Below are 12,764 nucleotides of genomic sequence, written 5' to 3' on the forward strand. Positions count from 1 at the left end.
ATTTTCCAAATGCCCTGCTTCCTTAATGAAGGACTCAAGCATTTTCCCAACGACAGATGTTAGGCTAACTGGTCTATAGTTTCCTGCTTTCTGTCTCCCTCCTTTCTTAAATAGGGGTGTTACATTTGCAGTTTTCCAATCCGCTGGGACCTCTCCAGAGTCCAGGGAATTTTGGTATATTGCAACCATTTCTTTTAAGACCTTGGGATGCAGACCATCTGGTTCAGGGGACTTGTCGTCTTTTAGTCCCATTATTTTACCAAGTACTTTTTCCTTAGTGATAGTGATTGCCTTTAGCTCCCCGCTCCCTGTGGCCCCTTGATTATCCATTATTGGGATGCTGTTAGTGTCTTCTACTGTTGTGACCTCTTTAGTAAACCGAAGACGTTGCATGCATTGATCATTGCTGAAGTTGAGATAAGAAAATTGCTACCTAAAGACTCTCAGTGGATATGGCCTCCTGCTGAGAGCCCTTCTCTCCCTCCTCATCCTCCCACTTCTAGCAGCTTATCCTGCTCTGCGTGGCCTCTCTTCATTCTCCCAGTCATACTCAATTCCAGGAGGAAGGCCTACCAGGCCACCCATGCCTGGAAGCAACTTGTTTTAGCACAAAATTTTAAATCAACAAAAAAGTACTTCAGCACCAGCCAGACCACTCCCTGTACACCATTGAAACTTTAGGCAAATATAGGAAAGCTCCAAAAAGGCATACAATTGCACCAGCAGCCAGAAGAAATAATCCAGCAACTAACCTATAAGTAGTTCATGATCCCTTTAAATATCGCTGGTGGGGGTCCTTCATGCCGTTTAGTGTCGTGTTCAACTGTGCAAAGTTAAGACAGGTCGTAGGCTGGAGTGTGGCATTCAAAAATAGCAGTGCTGGCATCAAATCAGCATTGCACACAGATAGCCTCATAATCTGCCTACTCTTCATGCTGCCGGCGGTCATTAGTTGCGCACGCGCAAACCCCTTTACCAAGATGGCTTCCAGCACACTTTCCATCGGAAGTGACGCCATTGACAAGCATTAGCAGGCTGTGTAGCGCCTAAAAAACAGGCACTACAGAGTCCAATTTCTCCCCTGTGCTCATTGACATAGGCCATCAGAATCAGCCTGGTTAGATTTTCGTCTTTCTGCTAGGTGTCAAGCATTTCCTGGGCAAAGCATGGAGAGGAAGATTGGTCAGGGAGGATTTAATGCCTGAAATGGGAGCCCAGATGATCTTTCTTTTATTTAAATAAATATACAGAAAATTGAGCGAGATCTGGTACATGTCTGCAATCCTCCGCACCCAGTTTTCCTCTCTGAGCTCTGCCCAGACGATAATCTGCATCCAGGTGATAAAGAAAATCTACCACTTTGTGTGAAAGCAACAATGAGGAACAGTGTCACCATGCATGTCTCCATCATTTGCTGCGATTCCAGACTTTGAGACTGATTATACGGGAATCTTACTGTCGTATTGCACTCATTATGGTCACTGATGTACTGCTAATGAAGGCTTCCCAGTACAATCATTTCCCCAGGGTAAGAAAGTATCAGGTAAACACTCAAAAATGGTACGTGTTGTACAGTAATGTAGCAAGGCAATAACAAATGACACAAATCCATGCACTTTTTAAAATCTTAATTAGCTACTGAAATGTGAGTGTGCATTGGACAAGATGATTTTCTGACCCAAGGAATCTAGCCAAAAGGTACTGCCACTCCATGCACTGGAGTGCCTCTTCCTGCTGGTCCTGGCTGCAACTCGCTGCAACCTGGTGCTGCAGTTTTGTTCCAGGACTGGACTCAGTGCTGCAAATGGGAATTACTGGTCTCTCAATGAATCAGGAATTCCCACCTGCAGCACAGAGTCCAATCCCAGTATGAAGCAAGCACCTCAGGTACGAGCTGCTGCCAGCACTGCAGGAAGAAGGCAGACTGCCTATATAAACTAGGGCCTGGAAGGAGGGATGTTGGACAGGGAAGATGTCTCTGTGAATTAGAAGAGAGGGCTGAAATGGGAGATTACATCTGTAAGTTGGGTGCAGCGGGTTAGAAGGAGAAAGTGGGGTAATTTTGACTTTTGCCGATAGTGTAAAATGGGTGATATCGGATTGGCCTCCCGTTATACAGCTCGCCTGATTTTAATTTCCATTGAAGTCAATAAAAATTGGGAGAGGTGCACAACAGGCGGCTGATCCAATATTGTTCATTTTACACTATCGCCAAAAGTCAAAATTACCCTCAGTGTCTCTGTGAACTGGGGAGAAGGTGGAGGGGAACAGTGTCTCTGTGAGCTACTGGGAGTTGGAGGTGCTGAGAGTCTCTGTGAACTGGAGGGGTGGGGTGGAGTTGAATAGGTAGAGTGCCTCTGTAAATTAGGGGAAAATTGGATTGGGAGAGGGTATCTGTGAACCGGGGAGGTTAGAGAGGAGCGTGTATCTGTTTTGGGGGCTTGGAGGGAGGACGTGTCTCTGTGAACTTGAATTGGCTGGAGGTGGAGAGTAGGTTGCAGGGAAAGTGATTTGAGGAACTGGGAGGTTGTAAGGAAAGAGTGTCCCTGTGAATGGGAGGGGAGTTGGGGGGGAACTGCCAATGTGAACTGGGAGGAGGGGACTAGAGGGAAAGAATGCCTCTGTGAAGGTGGAATTTTCCTATATGAAAGGAGAAAAGTAACTGTTGAGGTAGCTTTTGGGGAAGAGTTGGTCTGGCTTGTCTTCTAAATGTGGATAAACCCAAATGTTGCTTTTCTTACATTTTTTTAGATTACTTGTGAGTGATAAACTATTTATAAGAAAGCACCATTTTTAATGTACTGTAACAATGTTTTGGGGGAGCTTGTGCCACCTAGGAATGCTCCACTAGTAGGCATGGGGGAGGGACAGTATTTGGGAGGAGCGATTATAAATTTGCTGCCTGCAGTCCTGATAGTGTCCAAGGGTACCTTGTGCTATCAATTGCACTTGTGTCAAGGCACAGTTATTGACTCAAAATGTCTTTAACTACTTACACAATTAAACATTTAACTCCACAAATATACAGGTGGTTTGTATCAGCCAGTCCGGTAATGCCTCAAATTAAACATTCTCATCCTTGTGCTCAAATCTCTCCATGGCCTTGTCCCTCCCAATCTCTGTTACCTCCTCCAGCCCTACAATCCTCCAAGATCTCTGCACTTCTCTAGTTCTGGCCTCTTGCATATCCCCGATTTCCATCGCCCCACCATTGGTGGCCGTGCTTTCAGCTGCCTAAGCCCTAACTTCTGGAATTCCATCCCTAAACCCCACCATCTCTCTACTGCTTCTCCTCCTTTAAGACGTTCCTTAAAACCTACCTCTTTGACCACCTGACCTAATATCTCTTTATGTGGCTCTGTGTCAATTTTTTGTTTGATAACGCTCCTGCAAAGTGCTTTTACTACATTAAAAGTGCTATATAAATGCAAGTTGTTGTTGTACTGCGGCTTGAATAGCATTAAGGCAGTCACCTACCTGCCAAGGCCACTTTAAACAACATCTCTCATGTACACTCATCTAATACATAGCACAACACACAGCTATTACTCAGTTAAGTCAAGACACAATGGCCCAGAAATTCGGGTCGGGGGCTTCCTGCGGGTGTAAGCCCCCGACCTGCACTTACCTTGCGCGCTGGCCGTTGAGCTGTGGGCCCCCGTGGAATTGCGATCCTGGGCCTCCTCCAACTGCCAGCGCGCAGTGCCTGCGTATCCCTGGGGCGCAGTTAGTTCGATGCATCCCCTGGGATCACGTAGGCCATGGAGAGCCATGGTAGCAGGGAATGCTTCGTTCATAAGTTTGACAGGAAGGGCTATCAAACTTATAAATACTATAAGCCCCAAAACATCACTAAATCTTCAAATAATTTTTTTTTAAATCACATTTTTTAAATAAACTATAAATTACATGAAATAACTATTATAAACAATAATTTAAATTTTTGAAAAAAATAATTTTATTTTCTAACGGGGCTAAAAATAAACTTACCTTTCTTTAAAGTATTAAAAAATAATAAACCTGTGGAAAAAATGTTTTAATTTTAATTAATTCACCACTTACCTTGTAAAAAGCAGGCCTTACGCCTGCTTTTTATATGTGTAACCTCTGGAGACTTAACCCCCCGGGAAAACCTGCAAAAAAAACATAAGTTTGATGCGCACACGCAGCCGCTCCTGCGCACGCGTTCGACCTCTCGACCTCAGGGGAACGGAAGTGCCGGTTTCCCGCGCATGCGCAGTGCATGCAGGAAACCGGCACTTCCATTGGGTCTACGGGTGAGTACCCCGTGCGTACTCACCCGTGGAGACCCGAATTTCTGGGCCATAGTATTGCAGGTCAAGCCCCATGTCCTCAATTCCTGCAAAGCTAGATGCCTGACTAGCATATAAGCGAGTCATGGTGGATGGCATGCTGGTTGTGCTGGTGCTTTGGGCCAAGCAATTGCAATTGCTGCCTTTAGAATCTGCTGGTCCAGGTTGATCTGCAAACAGAAAATAAGACACCTTAGGGAAATATAATGCTTACATTATTATGTAGACGCTCAGTCACTCGACCAGGAAACACCAAGACTGGTTCGACAAGAATGACCAGGAGATCTAGGAGCTAATAAGCCGCAAGCACAAGGCATTCCTGATCTGGAAACAGCAACAGAACTCGAGAGCAAGAAAGCAGCTCTACAGAAGCCTGAAGGCCAAGGTCCAACAAAAAACTCGCGACCTAATGAACAGATGGTGGGTGGAGAAAGTGCAGGAGATCCAGCAGCTAGCCGACAACCACGATGTGCGTGGATTCTTTAGTGCAGTCAAGACCATCTACGGCCCAAGCACCCAAGGCCCTTCACCACTGCGGGCCAAGAAACATAGATAGAAACATAGAAGATAGGAGCAGGAGTAGGCCATTCGGCCCTACGAGCCTGCTCCGCCATTCAATGAGATCATGGCTGATCATCCAAATTCAGTACCCTGTCCCTGCCTTCTCCCCATATCCCTTGATCCCTTTAGCCTTAAGAAATATATCCAACTCTTTTTTGAATATATTTAATGAACTGGCCTCCACCGCCCTCTGTGGCAGAGAATTCCACAGGTTCACCACTCTCTGGGTGAAGAAATTCCTCCTCATTTCAGTCCTAAATGGCTTACCCCTTATCCTTAGACTATGACCCCTGGTTCTGGACTCCCCGGCCATCATAAACATCCTTCCTGCATCTAGTCTGTCCAGGCCTGACAGAATTTTATAGGTTTCGATGAGATCCCCTCTCAATCTTCTAAACTCCAGTGAGTATAAGCCCAATCGACACAATCTCTCCTCATACGTCATTCCTGCCATCCCAGGTATCAGCCTGGTGAATCTTCGCTGCACTCCTTCCATGGCAAGAACGTCCTTCCTCAGGTAAGGCATCCAAAACTGCACACAATACTCAAGGTGCGGTCTCACCAAGGCCCTGTACAACTGTAGCAAGACATCCTTGTTCCTGTACTCGAACCCTCTTGCTACGAAGGCCAACATACCATTTGCCTTCTTAACCGCCTGCTGCACCTGCATGAATGGAGAGGTACTCATCAAGGACAGAGAGGCAGTCAGTACCTGCTGGAATGAGCACTTTGAAGATCTCCTTAACCACAACTCTGTCTTCGACACGAGTGCCCTCAATTCCATCCCACAGCATGCTACCCGCCACCATCTCAGCACAACCCCAGCCTGGCATGAGGTTGAAAAGGCCATCCGACAACTGAAGAACAACAAGGCCTCAGGAGCAGATGGAATCCCCGCCGAGGCACTAAAGCATGGTGGGAAAGCACTACTGGTGCGAAATCATGAACTCATTTCTCTTATCTGGAAGGAGGAGAGCATGCCAGGGGATCTCAGAGACTCCGTAATTGTGAACATCTTCAAGAAAGGTGACAAGTCCGATTGCGGTAATTACAGAGGAGTTTCCCTGCTGTCTGCCACAGGGAAAGTCATCGCAAGAATCCTCCTCAATCGCCTTCTCCCAGTGGCCAAAGAGCTCTTCCCAGAGTCGCAATGCGGATTCCACCCACTAAGGGGCACAATGGACATGATCTTCACCGCATGTCAATTACAAGAGAAATGCAGGGAACAGCATCAACCACTGTACATGGCCTTCTTTGATCACACAAAGGCCTTCGACACTGTCAACCGTGAGGGATTATGAAGTGTCCTCCTCAAATTTGGCTGCCCTCAAAAGTTTGTCCCTATCTTCCGCCTGCTTCACGACGACATGTAAGCTGTGATCCTGACCAATGGTTCCACCACAGACCCAATTCACGTACGAACCGGGGTCAAGCAAGGCTGTGTCATCGCACCAACGCTCTTCTCGATCATCCTTGCTGCAATGCTCCATCTCACCCTCAGTAAGCTCCCCACTGGAGTGGAGCTAATTTACAGAACAAACGGGAAACTGTTCAAACTCCATCGCCTCCAGTCCAGATTCAAGGTCGTCCCATCCTCTGTCGTCGAATTACAGTATGCAGACGATGCTTGCGTCTGCGCTCACTCGGCGGTCGAACTCCAAACCATCGTCAACACTTTCATCGAAGCGTACGAGAGCATGGGCCTTACACTAAACATCCGCAAGACAAAGGTCCTCTACAAACCTGCCCCCGCCACACAGTACTGCCCCCCGATTATCAAAATCCACGACAACGCCTTGGACAACGTGGACCACTTTCCATACCTCGGGAGCCTACTGTCAACAAGGGCAGATGTTGACGACGAAGTCCAACACCGCCTTCAGTTTGCCAGTGCAGCCTTCGGTCGCCTGAGGAAGAGAGTGTTTGAAGACCAGGACCTCAAACCCGGCACTAAGCTCATGGTCTACAGAGCAGCAGTGATACCCGCCCTGCTGTATGCCTCAGAGACATGGACCATGTACAGCAGGCACCTCAAAGCACTGGAGAGGTACCACCAATGCTGCCTCCGCAAGATCCTGCAAATCCATTGGCAGGATAGGCGCACCAATGTCAATGTTCTTGCTCAGGCCAACATCCCCAGCATTGAAGCTTTGACCACGCTCGATCAGCTCCAATGAACGGGTCACATTGTCCGCATGCCCGATACGAGACTCCCAAAACAAGCGCTCTACTCGGAGCTCTGGCACGGCAAGAGAGCCCCAGGTGGGCAGAGGAAACGCTTCAAGGACACCCTCAAAGCCTCCTTGAAAAAGTGTAACATCCCCACCGACACCTGGGAATCCCTGGCCCAAGACCACACAAAGTGGAGGAGAAGCATCCGGGAAGTTGCCGAACACCTCGAGTCTCTTCGCCAGGAGCAAGCAGAAGCCAAGCGCAGGCAGCGCAAGCACCCCACCCACCCGCCCCTTCAACCACCGTCTGTCCCACCTGTGACAGAGACTGTAGGTCCCGCATTGGGCGAATCAGTCACCTGAGAACTCATTTTTAATGTGGAAGCAAGTCATCCTCGGTTCCAAGGGACTGCCTAAGAGAGAAGAAGAGAGATCACTAAATATTATCAGTCACTTATCATTATCTATAAAACTGGTACCAATTGGCTAATTTTTTTATTCCCTCTGAGGAATGTGCTTTGTTCTTTGTTTGTACATGTTTATATATACTTAGAGTTGTCTCCCTAAATCAGTGCTGCCATGATTACTCTGAGCCACCAACGCCCTCCACCGATACCAACACAAGGGGATCTATTCCAGCTCTGTAATTGTCATGTGGGTTTGGCACCGGGAATTGACAGCTGCCTGAAAAGAATGTGAATGTTCAGGAGAAAGCCTGCTATGCATTGTCACATTGAATTTACAGTATCATGCACTGAACAGTTATTGCACAAGGGTGCAGGCAATTCAAAGCCAATGCAATTTAGTCAAAAATATTAACATTGGGGAGTTCTTCCCCAAATATGTATAATCCATCTGTACTTTCTGAAAACCAGGCCCTTTGTTCTTCTACTTCTTTCAAACACATTGCCATGTACTCTGGCAAATTAACGTATGTGTGCTATGTGGAAGCAATGTTGATTTCTTCACAGTGAAAGCTGCAGGCTGATAAGTTTGTTCCTTAAGTAATCGGGACTTATTTCCACCAAAGCCAACACAATTTATTATAGATATGATAATAATAGCTGTCCTGCTGCTATATTCACAGTAGAGCAGCGTTGAGCTGCACACACCTGTATCAAATTATAAAATAACCTGGTGCCAAGAGACTGATGTCATGCATCGCTGCTATCAGCCTGCTTGTATTAGCCTCGCTAGGCAACAGCAAAACCTGGCAGTAAGTAGACTGGAGAGTCTTCAGGAGACATTTATACTGGCTTTACTCCAATGTAACCAGCTTGAAACCCATGACTGACTGCTAAGGTGGCCTTCCACACTGGTTTGGCTCTGAAGTCATTTACATTTACACTACCTTTATTCAAGAGTTGATTGTATGGCAAATTCCCTCTCTTACTGGAAACAAAGGAGTCAAATAAAGTTGTGATGTATTTAGCCGACAGCTCTTGTAGGATGATAGATGACTAGCAGCAAGATACAAGGCAGTAATTGAATTGAAGAGGTTCTCATGACATCATAAACTATGAGAGCATTTTTGAATGTTCCCAGAACCTCACCTCACCCTGAAGGTCCAATTACTGCTGTAAAGACCTGCCAAAAATGTTAAAATCTTTCCAATATATCAAGTCGTCTATCAATGTTTTTCTTGTTTTCTTCATCCTTCTGAAGGCAATGACTCATACTAAAATTAATATGAGTTCTTTACTGGTGCAGGGATAGTTGTTTCCACGGGGAATCATGTGTGCACAGGAAAACCACACTTAAAAATTGCTTTGCAGAGAGAGCATGCAGTCCCCCACTTCATGCTGGTCCAGATCAGTCCTTGCCCTGGCTGTTGTGAGCCAATTCATAGAAAGGGGCCACATGTAGCACTTAAGGGCTGTGATTTTCTCAATAACTGTCAGTGACTACTTAACCGGTAACTAGGTTCAAAACATATTACTTCACAAAATAACACCACAGTTACCATGTTTCCATGCATTTTATAGCTGCACTTACAGCAGGAAGTCTTGCTTGTGCCGCTGGTTGGGTCTCACACACAGCCAGCGTGCATGGGAAAATCACGGGCACACTGCCCATGACTATCCATCCATTGAAATAAATGGATGGAAATTGAGGGCAGTGCAGCCATAATCTTCCGATATGTGCTGACTACATGTGAAGTCAGTCCGGCAGGGCGGAGCCTCGCAAAATCTACTCCATATTGTATTTTGGATGTATTGTAAATAAAACTCAAATCACAAATACTCCATATGCTGAATATTTGATAGAAACAACATGGTGCAGCTCACAAATCACACCAGAGTGTTTCATTTCTGCTGAACACTTCTAAGAGAACTAACTACATACAAAAGGGGGCTAATTTTAACTTTTGGCTGTGGTGTACAACGGGCGATATTGGTTCGGCCGCCTCTTAGGCACCCCATCCGAAGTCAATGGGAAGTGAAATCAGTCGGGGTGTCTCATGGGCAGCCAATGAGATATCGCCCGTTGTACACCATCGGTGAAAGTTAAAATGACCCCAGTGAGACTTGGCACAGCCCTCAGCAACTCCACACAAGCTGGCTTGAATCAGTCAGTCAAAAAGGGTATCAGTTAAAAGTACTTCCTTACCATATTCGAGTACTACAACAACAACAACAACTTGTATTTATATAGCACCTTTAATGTCGTAAAACGTCCAAAGGCGCTGCACAGGAGTATTTCAAGACAAAAAATTTGACACCGATCCACATAAGGATAAATTAGGGCAGGTAACCAAAAGCTTGGTCAAAGAGGTACGTTTTAAGGAGCGCCTTAAAGGAGAGATAGTGAGGTGGACAGGTTTAGGCAAGGAATTCCAGAGCTTAAGGCCTAGGCAACAGAAGGCACGGCCACCAAAGGTTGAGTGATTATAATCAGGGATCCTCAAGAGGGCAGAATTAGAGGAGCACAGCTATCTCGGGGGGTTGTGGGGCTGAAGGAGATTACAGAGATTGGAAGGGGCGAGGCCATGGAGGGATTTGAAAACAAGGATGAGAATTTTCAAATCGAGGCGCTACTTAACCAGGAGACAATGTCGGTCAGCGAACACAGAGGTGATGGGTGAATGGGACTTGGTGTGAGTTAGGACACAGGCAGCCGAGATTTGGATGACCTCAAGTTTACGTAGGGTGGAATGTGGGAGGCCAGCCAGGAGTGTGTTGGAATAGTCAAGTCTAGAGTTCACAAAGGCATGGATGAGGGTTTCAGCAGTGGATGAGCTGAGGCAAGGGCGGAGACGGGCGATGTTACGGAGGTGGAAGTAGGTGGTCTTTGTTATGCGGCGGATATGTGGTCGAAAGCTCATTTCAGGGTGAAATATGACACCAAAGTTGCGAACAGTGTGGTTCAGCCTCAGACACATGTTAGGGAGAGGGATAGAGTCAGTGGCTAGGGAACAGAGTTTGTGGCGGGGACTGAAAACAATGGTTTCGGTTTTCCCAATATTTAATTGGAGGAAATATTTTCTTATCCGGAACTGTATGTCGGACAAGCAGTCTCACAATATAGCCACCGTGGAGGGGTCGAGAGAAAAGGTAGTGAGGTAGAGCTGGGTGTCGTCAGCGTACATGTGGAAACTGATGCTGTGTTTTCAGATGATGTCGCCAAGGGGCAACTTGTAGATGAGAAATAGGATGGGGCCAAGGATAGATCCTTGGGGTACACCAGAGGTAATGATGCGGGAGTGGGAAGAGAAGCTGTTGCAGGTGATTCTCTGGTTACGATTAGATAGATAAGAATGGAACCAGGCGAGTGCAATCCCACCCAGCTGGACGACGGTAGAGGCGTTGGAGAAGGATGGCGTGGTCAACAGTGTCAAAGGCTTCAGACAAGTCAAGAAGGACAAGGAGGGATAGTTTACCTTTGTCACAGTCACAAAGGATGTCATTTGTAACTTTGATGTGAGCCATTTTGGTACTGTGGCAAGGGCGGAAACCTGATTGGAGGGATTCAAACATGGAATTGCAGGAAAGATGGGCACGGATTTGGGAGGCGACAGCACATTCAAGGACTTTGGAGAGAAAAGGGAGGTTGGAGATGGGGCGGAAGTTTGCAAGGACGGAGGGATCAAGATTTGGTTTTTTGAGGAGAGGGGTGATGACGGCAGATTTGAGGGAGAGGGGGGCAGTACCTGAGGAGAGAGAACTGTTAACAATATCAGCTAACATGGGAGCAAGAAAAGGAAGTTGGGTGGTAAGCAATTTGGTGGGGATAGGGTCGAGGGAGCTTGAGGTGGGCCTCATGGACAAGATGAGTGCAGAGAGATCATGAGGGGAGATCGGAGAGAAACTGGAGAAAGATGTGAGTTCAGGGCTAGGGCAGGGGGGAACCTTAGAGGAAGTTTGACCCAGTGGGCTAGGGGAAGGAAGGGAAGTGGCAGAGGCAGCTGAACAGATGGTCTCAATCTTAGAGACAAAGAAGTCCATGAGCTCCTCACATTTGTTATCGGAGGTGAGGGTGAAGGAGACAGGGGAGAGGGGTTTAAGAAGACGGTTAGCAGTAGAGAATAGGAGCTGGGGTTTATCTTTGCATTCCAGAATGATTTTGGAATAGTGAGCAATTTTGGCAGACGAGAGTAGGGCCCGATAATGCTTTATGTGGTCCAGCCAGATCTGGCAGTGAATGGCTGCACCAGTTGTTCACCATATTCTTTCGAGTCTGCGTCCCTAGGATTGGGAGTGAAGATGAGAGCCATACCAGGGGGAATGGCCAGGTTGAGAGAGGGTAATTGTTTTAGTAAGGACTAGGGCATCAAAGATAGTGGTGAGGATGTGGTTGAGTAGATCGATAGCTGCAGAAATGACAGGGTGAATGGAGGGCCAGAGGCTGGACAGTTGGGATTTCATAAGTGCAGCTCTAAGAGAGTTGGGAGAGAGTTTTTTCCAAGGGCAGACACAGAAGGAAATAGGGTTAGGTGGCGGGGGGCGGGGTGGTGGGTGTTGGGTAGAAGGGGGATGTGAGTGGAGTGCGATATGAGGAAATGGTCAGAGGAAATGGCCTTATTGCAATTGACACAATGGGAGTAGCGAGGCCATGAGAGATGGCAAGGTTGAGGGGGTGGCCGTGAATATGGGTTGGGGAGTTTACATGGAGGGAGGATCGGAGGCTAGGAGAACATGATGAATTGAGATGGAGGTTTAAGTCACCAAGGATGAGAAGTCATTCAGTGCAGAGGCTGAGGGAGGAGAACAGTGAAGATATTTCAGTAATAACATTTTTGTGGTAGAGAACAAGAATTTTAAATGAGAGGTGAGAGGGGTGGAATAAGGTGAGATGCTCAAAGTTGGAGAAACTGCCGGAGGAATAGGGGGACAGAGCAAGGTGTGATTTGGTGATGAGAGCCACACCGCCACCACGGCGGTCTGAGCGGGGCAAGTGGTGGTAGGTATAGCCAGGTGGGGAGGCTTCATTTAAGGGTAAGGTGTCATCACCCCTCAACCAAGTTTCCGTCAGGGCCATGATATCGATATAGTATAGTTTTTGATGGTACATATGAAAAGTACACAGGACGATGTCTAACACAAAGGAATATGGCCCCAAATTTACTTCAGGGCTCTTCCGGACCTCCACCGTATCGCCAACCCGTGTAACCCACCGGTAAAAAGCAGAGACCTGGTTACACTACAGAGTTCCTGGGTGGCCTTGTAAGGGGCAGAACCTCCGCCCAGCCCTTACAAAGCCAGTTATGTCAGAGGTGCGC

The sequence above is a fragment of the Somniosus microcephalus genome, chromosome 1, assembly GCF_052327205.1.
Source record: "Somniosus microcephalus isolate GS21.2 chromosome 1, FLI_Smic_1.0, whole genome shotgun sequence".
In the NCBI taxonomy this organism is placed as follows: Eukaryota; Metazoa; Chordata; class Chondrichthyes; order Squaliformes; family Somniosidae; genus Somniosus; species Somniosus microcephalus.